This window comes from Miscanthus floridulus, chromosome 7 (assembly GCF_019320115.1).
Source record: "Miscanthus floridulus cultivar M001 chromosome 7, ASM1932011v1, whole genome shotgun sequence".
NCBI classification, from domain to species: Eukaryota; Viridiplantae; Streptophyta; class Magnoliopsida; order Poales; family Poaceae; genus Miscanthus; species Miscanthus floridulus.
In genome coordinates, this window is record NC_089586.1 from 130,811,071 (window position 1) to 130,821,835 (window position 10,765).

Here is a 10,765-nt window from a genome sequence, read left to right on the forward strand (position 1 = left end):
AAGATAGAGGGAAAGTTTAATGCAACCCAGAGCTCGAGGGCGAGCCATACGAGAGTGAATCGAATTCTGTTTACGTTCTCGGTTTGGTTCGGGCCCCTCTCGATCTTTTGCGTATAAGGGAAGGGGGAAGAAGTCTGCCTTAACAACGCCTTAGGTTGTCAGAAGAGATGTACATAGACGTTTGGACCCTACCTAGTGTAAGGTGTGCATTGCGGGGTTAGACCTAAAATACATGGGCTAGACAGAGATTGGTTAGGATAAGGAGGCAGAGGCATCGCTGGATCGACGGCCGAGCCGACTGCAGGTTAGATCCATGACTAGGGTAGACGAGTCGAAGGCAGAACATTACAATTAACGATGGGTGCGTGGGCTTGTCTGGTCCATTTTCTTTATCTTGTTTGTACTCTAGAGAGCCACTTCCGCTCTCCATCTTTCGCCAGCGAGAAATCCATGATATGAATAACAATATTTAGAAATCTAATTAAAAGAAGTTATTGGTGAATATGTTTTCTTAAAGTCTCTATTCCTATCAATTAACAAGGATATAAAGAGACCCTTGGAGTTGTTTTGATGGTTGGTTCTGTGATAGCTAATTTTAACTCTACTTTTAGCTTATCCATGTGGATCTTCAAATGGCTGAAAAACAGCTGCTAATTTGTTAGTCCATGGGATCAAACATAACCGTACACGCAAATGCTTTAGGTAGTACTAGTACATGTAACGCAACAATCAGCACGACTAAAGCCCCCTTTGGCACGGCTCATCCAAAACGGTTTCACCGGTGAAGCCAAAGCCGGTGAAGCCAGAAAAACTGGCTTTTCCTGGCTTCTAGTTCATTTTAACCCCGACTTACAAAACGGCTTCACGCTACAATGTCTCGATTTGCGCAAAATAGATGAAGCCGAAGCCGGCATAAACCGTGCCAAAGAGGCCCTAAGCTCGAAGGAGGCAAACATATATAACTAGCAGGAACCCTGTGCGTTGCTGCGGGCACAACAGAGGAAGATAAAAAAATTACAAGTTATATGGTAGAACTGTAAATTGCATCACGTATCAACAATCTGATTCAAACATGGTAGTGTCCAATCAACAGATATAATATAGCAGCAAGATTGGGCACTGGGACCTGAGACCAATAAGTTGGGAACATTAAAGTTATTTCTGAAACCTGATGTAACAGAACCGACCAAATCATAAGAACGTAAGTACAAAAACAATCACCGAAGCGATCAAATTCCTGTACTTAAGCTCCCATAATCCCGGTAGTCCGGAAATCGCGAAGGATTTCAACCAACTTTCGACATACAAACCAAGATCGTAGTGATTCAACACAACACATCATCCGTTACAACATTTCACAAGTAGCATTCGGATTACATCCATCAGAGTTGAAATAGAATATTACAAACCAAGTTTGAGTGTGCGGAAGCAACATAGTTTGGTACAAACATCATAGTTTTCAATTACATTGCCAAGTCTGAGTCATGTCCCACAAAAGCATTATCAGGTACGAGAACTAGTAGAGACCGTGCCCAACGGTCTAGTCTTCATCCCCAGCTGGGAGAAGGCAGTACTTGCAGCAACCAAAGTAGAACTGGTCATCTGCAACAGGTGGGAGATAAACCCTGAGTACGAGAAGGTACTCAGCTAGACTTACCCGACAAAATCAGAAATAAAGAACACCAAGGATCATGCAAGGCTTTTCAGGTGGGCTAGCTCGACACAGTTGCATAAAAGAGCTTATGATTATAGTAACCAATTTAAACTTAGCATCAAGCTTATCGTTATTTACCTGTCCACTAGATTAGCACCTGTACTAGAGCACTCACTTATTAGGAGCAAACAATATTAACCATAGCAGGTATAATAAGGTTGTCATCATCATTTCCGAACCATTATGTTATTGAGTGTATCTACATTGGAGATAAGCCCGTCAAGTTCTCACTAACCGGGAGAGACGGCGACTCGAATCGAATTACAACTTAGCTGAGGGGGTATTCCTAACTCTCACCCTGGCATACTTAGCAAGGGTAGCCGTGGGTTACCTTTGGTACAACTCAGGAACCAAATTCGCGGGTTCGATCAGCGCCAGCGCTCTCAGGGATTACCCTTCTGCCAGGACGATCAGGACTTTTAAATCACCTGCCCTTGGACTCACGCCTATGGCTCCCTTCCGAGGCGTACTTTATACTTATCGACTCCCGGCCTGAGTTGAGCTACTCGGCTTCGCGGTCGGTCATCGGACATGGCCAACTAAGAGAGAGGCATGCGTTCAACATGAACAGGAAAGGCTCCAAGAATCAGTCCTTAAGCGACACAAACAGAGTCACTGCAAACCGGCAAGCCTCTGTCCGGTCTTCATTTCAAATTAAGACTGGTTCTTTTCCACGATAGCAAATATAGCCAACCGTGCCACATGCATCTTCCTATATCTCGCAGGTGACATGAAATCACCCGACTTCTACCGTGTTTAAGCAGGGCTAAGCACTATACGAGCCTGAGCTACATAGGAGTCAGGGTAACAATATCTGGACAAGGATTGGGTAACCAATGCAGCAATTGTTTGCATCCAACACCTAAACTTAATGCAACAATATAGATATAGATATATAATAATAATAATGTAACTGCATTTCAGAAATTAGGAGGCTTAATATGCTCCGGGGCTTGCCTTTCACAAAGTTGCAAGGACGGTGATCTGGGCACTCAACGGCGACCTCGTCTGGCACTTCTCCTGAAGGCTGCTCCTTCTGAATCTCCGGTGCCGGCTGCTGCTGCTCGCTCAGTTCCTCGAATTCCAGCAGGGTCACTCCTTCCGGTACACCTATTGCATGCCGATGCAAAAGATAAATACCATGGATGCATAAGGAATGACATGATGCTCATGATGAATGAATCACAGTAAGTGTTTACCGAAAACATCACTGGACACTCGTTTACCGAGTAAGACTAGCCCTATTTAAATCACTTTAAGCATGTATCTAACTTAACTTAAAGAACAAGATCAACTTACCTAACTTGCATAACCTAAGATAAAGATGCTCATCTTCGGTTAAAGGCCTAACACCTAGGAACATTACCACAACTTAGAAATAGTAACGGTATACATAATTTAACATTTAAAGTTTCATATGCATACAAGTATTCCCGTAATTAAATCACAACAAGAGTTATACAAATCCAAATGACTTGTATGAGGACATTCTGGAAAGCTTATGAAATGTTCTACAAATCAATGGTAAACAACAAAGCATAATTCTAATGTTAACCAAATCAATTTCCAGCAAACCTAGAATCTGTCCAGAATGACAGGGTTACTAACTTAATTATTTAATGATTGTGCAAAAGCATACTTTGATCAAACCAAGTTTACCAACTTGTTTTTCATACCTAAGAAACATCAGAAAGTATAGTGCCAACTTCTAAATAAATTATTTAATATCCTTTTCCAATTTATTTATTTAATTAGGTGATTTAAGCAATATATAGTAAAACTATTCATAAAAATCTACAAAATTTACAGTAGCTATCTCATGCTGCACATAGACTACCATAAAAATTTCAAAGCCATTGGGCAAACATAACTTGCTGTATCCAAAATAACAGATGACATGTCTAATTTGAGCATAATTAGGAAACCCTAATGAAAAGTGTCAAGCAACAGATTTCACATTTTTCCTAGCATCATTCTAGCATAAGAACCTTACTCACCAAATTTTACCTGTACTGGATCTATAGAAAAATTATGAAAATTCACACAAGATCCATCCATTAATAAAAGGAATTTCTATAACTTAAAAACTACACATGCACTAGCTCTGAAATTTTAACCAGAGCTTCTACTAAGCAATAACAGATTACCCACAAAATTTCATAATTTTTTGACAAAAGAAACTCAAGATAAAATTCAAACAAGTTTGCATGTATCCAAAAACACATTTCAAAGTCCTATTTAATTCATCCCGAATTTCTAAAACATGTGCTCATATAATATTTTTATTAAATACTAGACAATACTAGGAACTCAACAAAATTAGAACCATAGCATTTGGATCTATATACTAAGAAATACAGATTTTTGAATATCAATACAAATATGTGAAATAATAAAACAAAACAAATAAGGAAACAAAACTCAGCCACAGTTGGGCCGGCCCAAAGGAACAGCGGCCCACGAAGCGTACAGGCGTGGCCCAAGACGCAGCGCGGCCCACGCTGGGCTCCTGCCTCAGCCTCGGCGGCTGACAGCCGGGTCCCGCGTGATAGCGAGACAGGCAGGGGAGGAGAAGGAGACGGCGGCGAAGCTCATCGCCGGTAGCTTCTCCGGCGAAGGCAAGGGTGTCTACATGCTCGCCTCATCCTAGCGGACCTAGGGGAACCCTTATTCGCAGCTATTGACGCAACTAGGGGGGTGGCGATGGCCACGGCGGCGCTCGGCCACGGCACGGCCGGCTCCGACGACGCTACGGCGTCGCAGCCCTAACGGGTGGCTCTACGGGCTTTAGTAGGGTTCACCGGACCTAGCTCAAGGCAGAGGAGGGATAGCAATGGCGCGAGGAGAGCTGGCCGCGCGGAGCGTCATCTCCGGCGAGAACAACCACGGCGGCGGTGGAAGGAAATCGGCGATTCGCCCTTACCGAGGCTCGATTGAACCGACGGTGGGGTGGAGAAGGTAGAGGAGACCACGGTGAGGCTACAGGCGGACGGGGTAACGCGTTTTCGCGGTGGCGTGCGCGCACGGTGGCGGCGATGCTTGGTCAGCAATGGCGGGCGGCTGCTGTGAACACGGCGCTGCGCACGGGGAAGGCGAGAGGGAGAAATGGAGCGGCGAGCGCGTTCAGCAGGCGCTGGCCCTCTTCTGGAGCATGGACACGCGACGTGGTGACCTTGGCAGTGCATGAACGCCACGCGGCGAACGTCGCCTGAGCCGGTCGGCCATGACAGTCACTGACCGATTTCTGAAAACAGCGATTCAGTGATCATCGAAGGTGACTGACAGAGCGAGTTGGACGGCTAATTGCTCCTAAACCGTGACGTTCTAGACTATGCCATAGTTAACAAAGTTGATCATCTATATGTGAACTACAACTCTTGTTATTGGAGCTTGAGCTGGTTTGGCTCTGTTAGGGAGATACAAGGTGAAACAGTTGGGTACACGAAACTGCACAACACATAAAGACTTAGGAAAATTTCTAAGTATGAAATCAGTCTGAAATTCTGACTTGTGGGCCATGTTTGACCATGTTCCACACATTTTCATGGGTTGGTCATAAAACAACTTTTGTTCCTTGATAAATTAGCTACAACTTTTGTAAAGAGTGCACAGCCATGCAAAGTCTCTAAGTTGGACTTTTGAATCAGTCAAACAGTGGCACTCTAGGGTTCATTTCAAGTCAAACCTCCATTCAAGGGCAATTTTGTCATTTTGACCTACATGAACAATGTCCAAACAATTACTCTAAGTGTAGTTAAGGTGTATTAGATCATGATCAACCACTTTACACAATTGTTATACCATTTCAATTGATCACCTGTGATGAAACAATCAAAACAAGCAATTTACCCAATGTTGCAATGAAATGTTTCGCATGTTTCATGACTTTGTGATTATTTCATACTTGGCACATTACTACCATATTGCCATGTTTCAAGGTATGAGAGTTTCATGTTGCATTCACATGTTGCACTACTACCACTCTAAGCAATCAAGCATGAAACACATACAATTTAAAATGTTGCATATGTATGTTTCAATGATAATGGCATGATGACATGGATAATGCACATGTTTATGAAATGACATGCAATTTAGTGGAAGCCTAAACACCTAGGGTGTTACACCTGACATTATAGAGGCAAAGTAATTTCGAAGCACACATATGTATTGGATCAGGAAAAGACATTAAACTATCATACTGTTCAAGTAATGTCATGATATTAACCCCCAAAGGTTGCTCTATGCCATCTGCTCGATATTTGGATCATGTAGGATTTATATCTGTATATAAGAAAAAGATGGTAAAGACCTTAGCACTTTTATTTGCGAATCCTGCCAAAGGGACAGTACATGTTCGATCCAACACCACTAATACTGTGGCACTCATCTTTTGACTGTCAATCCACGTGCTGAAACAATTTAAACATAGAATTAGACAATTTAATTCCATTTGAAAGTTAGAACAAAGAACTTGATACATGTTCCTTTTGGCAACAGAGAAATCAGGAGGTAATGAAATCCATCCCAATCTCTTGTCAGGCAACGTCTTGTGGATGAATATCTCTTGTCAGTTGCTGGTGCGTGCGTAGGTATAATTAGATCATGGAATACATTGTTTAACTTAAAAAATGCATAGAAAAATATATGGAGAATGGTACCTGCAATATTTTGTCAAAAAATTTCAATCCTTTAGCTCGGGCTCGCAGTTCGTCTTTCCTGACACTGCTGTCTTGAAGCACCTGATATTGATAAAGACAATTAAAACCAGTGTCAGACTAACAACGCCGAAATATCAGATGTAAGATATCTTTTGGAAAACCTGGAAATATAGACACGATATGAAAACAGACCATTTTAAAACATGTGACAGGGTCGCCTCTATATCAGCAACATTAAGCTTCCATAAGGAATCCAACATAACACTCTTAGACTGTCTCCAATAAGGAGACCTAAACCCAAAATGGGTAGCGAGGTATCTAAAATCAAATCCAAAATGGGTAGCGAGATATCTAAAATCAGCCTCCAACATACTACCTATGCGGGAGACCTATTTTAGGTTGCCTGAGAGACACAACCCAAATATGAGTATCCTCTCTCCTGGAATCCCATTTACAGAAAGGGTTCTCTTTTTGGTCTTGTTGTTGAAGAAGATGTCGAATAGGTATTGAACTTTTTGCCTGTAGCGCTACCCAAAGGACGAATGAGTCTTGTATTTTGGGTGTTGTTGTTGGAGATAGCCTTACGTGTCACCATGTAAGCCTCCAGTTCATCTTCGCTTTAGTGGAGATGGTTTCTCAAATCTTCCGGTTCACCTTCTCTTTAGTGGCACTCAGCAATGAGATGGTTTCTCAAGTCTTCCAGCAGCTGCATAAGAGCTATTGCACGTGTGGATACATAAGAAAATCAAATCTCATGAGAAAATTACAGATCTATGCTAGCATCAAAGAATTTAGTGAACAAAATAAGTTTACCTGTTGCAACTGTTAGTTGGGATTTAATAAAATGTCCTTTGTTTGTGGACCATTCAGCAATAAACGGAACAGCAAGATATATAGCTTTCTTTCCAAGCTCCTTAGCAGCTTAGCTTGTCTTGAACACACATAACCAATAGTAGTATAGCACTTCAGCATATCAACAACATATGCTGCAAAATAAGCAAAACACAACCAGAAAAGAACCTGGAGTCAATATTTAATTGTACTCAGAATGGGATCATAAAAACAAAAGGAAGTGCTATTGGATGTTGGTTTATTGCCGGAATCATATAACGGTACACAGGGATAGAAGGGCAAACAAATGATTTAGAGCTACCAAGCAGGGCTAAAAGTAGGAAATACATACAGAACCCACGAATTGCGTGGATATACAGCTTAGCAAGTGATTAAAGGGCTATCATTAATATTTTAGGGAGGTGAAGGAATGGTTGTCATGAACACACATCTGCATTAGGGAGTCTAGTAACCTCAGGTTCAGCATACCGATGGATTGAGGAGAGAAACTGCCAAGAAACGCAGGTACCTTTGCAGTCGAAACGCAAGTTAGCAAAACAATTGGCGCTGACCATATCTCATAGGGGCAATCCATCGAGCACATGGTATGCAACTCTGGATTCATTCAAAGTCAAGCACGATCAGACAATTGGTGTAAGCAAATTGAGAAGCAGCTTAAAAATCTAATAACAAACAAAAAGTAGGGAGTAATGGAACACACAAAGGTAGAACAAAATTGATCTGGAACCGTAGCTGAAGAACTTGCCTCGAAGAAGGAAATGTGTAGCAACTGGAAACAACAGGACCTCCAAATCCATGCGTACCTTCTGCGTGGCTTCTGCGCAGGGGGGAGGCTGAAGAGGAAGAGGAATCGAGAAAAGGTGAGGAGCGTGCGTACCTTGTTGCGTCTCCTGCGCTCGCCGACGTCGCCAACGGATTGATTCGATGGAGGCAGAGCCTCGCCGATGCTGGGGCTTCCGCGTCGGGCGGGGGCAGGGGCACCGGTCCGCCCTACCCAGGGTTGTCGCGCCGGGGGCTTCTTCTAGGTCCGCGCCGGGCGCGGCGCTGACCGGAGGCAGCGAGCGATGCATGCAGGAGGCCCTGAAGGTCGGAGTCGAGCGAACAGCGGCCGACAGCGCGTCACTGCCGGTGGCGGCGCCGGAGGAGGGGCGATGGCGGAGGCAGGTGCGCTGCCCGGGCTGGGGCGGAGCGGCTGAGGCCCGAGGGTGCGGGACGGGAGGAGAAGGTTCGGGAGAGAGCGAGAGAGCGGCTCGGGGAGAGAGAGAGAGAGGCGTAGAGGCGGCGATGCTTTTTTCCGTTTGGTCCCGATGGGCGTGGAGGCTACGGCAGAGTAGACGTGTAGGCCCGGGAGGGACTCGTCGGATGGCAGGGAGGCGGGATCGTGCAGCCGGGAGAATGTGTCGACGTGGCTCAACGAGGGAGCCGTAAATGGTATATATACTAGAAAACCCAGGGCGCGGCGTTGCCGCGCCATCTTTGAGTAGGCCATTGTTGATGTTATGTTGGTTTCAAAGAGTTTAAAATATAATGATGAATTGCTTTGTTTGTTAGGACTTAGCAGTATTTTATTTGTCGACCACGGACCACCCCATAGCTGACTTCTGGGGTTTGGGTCATCGTTTGATGCACGTCCGCCTGGCTACCGTCACATTTTTCAGAATGCTACTCCCCGATCGATGTGTGGAACACGCAGCGCGCGGGCGCGGCGGCGGTGCTGATCGCAGACAACGTGAACGAGCAGCTGTTGTATATCAAATCTAACAGTACAATTGTAGAATTAGAATATTGTACCTATAAATTTAATTTCAAATGAAAAAATAGGTTTGAGATTCTGAAAGTACAAAGCATGATACTGAAAGTTAATACTTATACAATCATGAAGTTCTTTAAGCCATCCTTGGAGGCTCCCTTGATCATCCGGCAAATTTATAACTACATGAAACATACAGAAGCTGCTAATTGATGTGTATGCACATGCTTGTATTGGCATGACACCTGGTAACAAATACCGAAGATTTAAAACCATGCACCTAAAGATGAGCACCATAATATGAGAAACTATGCTAGAAAAGTTGCAGGAGCATCAGAAAATTCACAAAGAAGTAGGTATAACTTATAAGAGACTATGATTGAAGGATATTAATCTACCTTTCAAGCAATCCCTGGTCCTTTGAATGCCCATTTCATTATTGCAATGTAACTTAGCGTCCACCCTGCATTGCTACCGAAATTAAGGTAAAACATTGGAATGCACCAAAAACTAACCAACATAAACCAAACAGGAATGGACCAACCTAGGTTGTGTCCTGGTGGGTGAGGCAATGACGAAAGCACATGGTGTGCACGGTGGCACAACATGCACACGCCCCATGAAACATGAATGGCATCGGCAGAGGCCAGCTGCTCCAAATGGAACGACTTTTTGCTCATGGACAGTTGTATGCAGTCCAGAGACATAATCTCAGATAGAAATATAGTGGTAGGCAATGATAAAACAACCAGACTGAGAGTTATGCAGTATTTTTTATGCAAAACATTACTTCACTTTATTTTTCAGCTGTTTATTTGGTCATGCTATGTGTTGTTATTGAAAAAGGTGATTCTGAAGAAACTTGGAGGACTCCACGAGATGGTTGAAAAGTAATATGCTAAGCTCATTTTCTAAGCCTTCTCTACATCTAACACAGTTATCTTAGACGAATAAGATTTAATTTTGCTGCACTACCTGTAACATTAGTCTGCAAGGTTTAAGCATTGTCTATAAGCAGCAAACCTAGGCCAAAAACGCACCTGCATATGCATGCAAGTGTTAAGCAGCATTTGCACAACCTTGAATCTCCCAGGATCTGCAAACACGAAGATGTTCATAACACTACAACCTATGTTGTTTCAGAAGCAAGTTAGTAGACAAGCAAACGAGGAAGGAACGAAGGCACACCTGGGCAGTGGCACCTGGGGGTATTGTGTGACCGAGTTCCGAACTGACATTTGATCGAACACCCTAGGGACGTTCTTCCAACGGCTGCAGCAAGCGTAGATGGCGACAACGGAGAGCCACTGACGTGTGCTGAGATGGCCCCCAGCAATGCTCGCACCAGTTGCCCCCGCCATGGCGGCGCGTGGCACGACGTTCGGTGGGCCGAGGGCCAAGGCCATGCCAGTGGTCAGCTCGCCCGTGCTGTTTCAATGGTGGGCCACGCTCCCTCTCTCTCACGGCGGCGGCGCGGAGGCTCTGGCACAAAGGCGAGGCAGCCCTGGCGAGTAGTACTGGGGCGAGGTGGCACAGGCCTCGGCCATGGCGGGGCAGACCCACCCCCGGCGCGGCGGCGCGGTGGCACAGGCCCCTGGCCATGGCAGTGCGAGACGCCCTTGGCCATCGGCGTGGCTACTCCCTAGTGCGGGCGCGGCCGGCTCCAAGAGCTGTTGGAAGAGCGAGCGAGCGTGGTGGGCCCCGTCGACACTGGGCGCGGGCATCTTGCCGTAGGGCGACGGGAGGCGCACCTGCGGGTGCGCTGGCCGCCGGAGCGATGGCGAGAGG

The 10,765-nt window shown here is 44.9% G+C and overlaps 2 long non-coding RNA genes across 2 annotated transcripts; both read right to left on the reverse strand.

Annotated features, from left to right (window-relative positions):
- Positions 1-7,195: 7,195 nt before the first annotated feature.
- LOC136467995 (uncharacterized) lies at positions 7,196-8,609 on the reverse strand. Its single transcript, XR_010761664.1, has 3 exons — positions 7,973-8,609; positions 7,736-7,821; positions 7,196-7,361 (listed from the first exon to the last, which is right to left on the reverse strand). It is a non-coding gene; the product is annotated as an uncharacterized lncRNA (long non-coding RNA).
- A 362-nt stretch (positions 8,610-8,971) lies between these two features.
- LOC136467994 (uncharacterized) lies at positions 8,972-10,765 on the reverse strand. The gene is made up of 3 exons (XR_010761663.1): positions 10,166-10,765; positions 9,376-10,073; positions 8,972-9,222 (listed from the first exon to the last, which is right to left on the reverse strand). It is a non-coding gene; the product is annotated as an uncharacterized lncRNA (long non-coding RNA).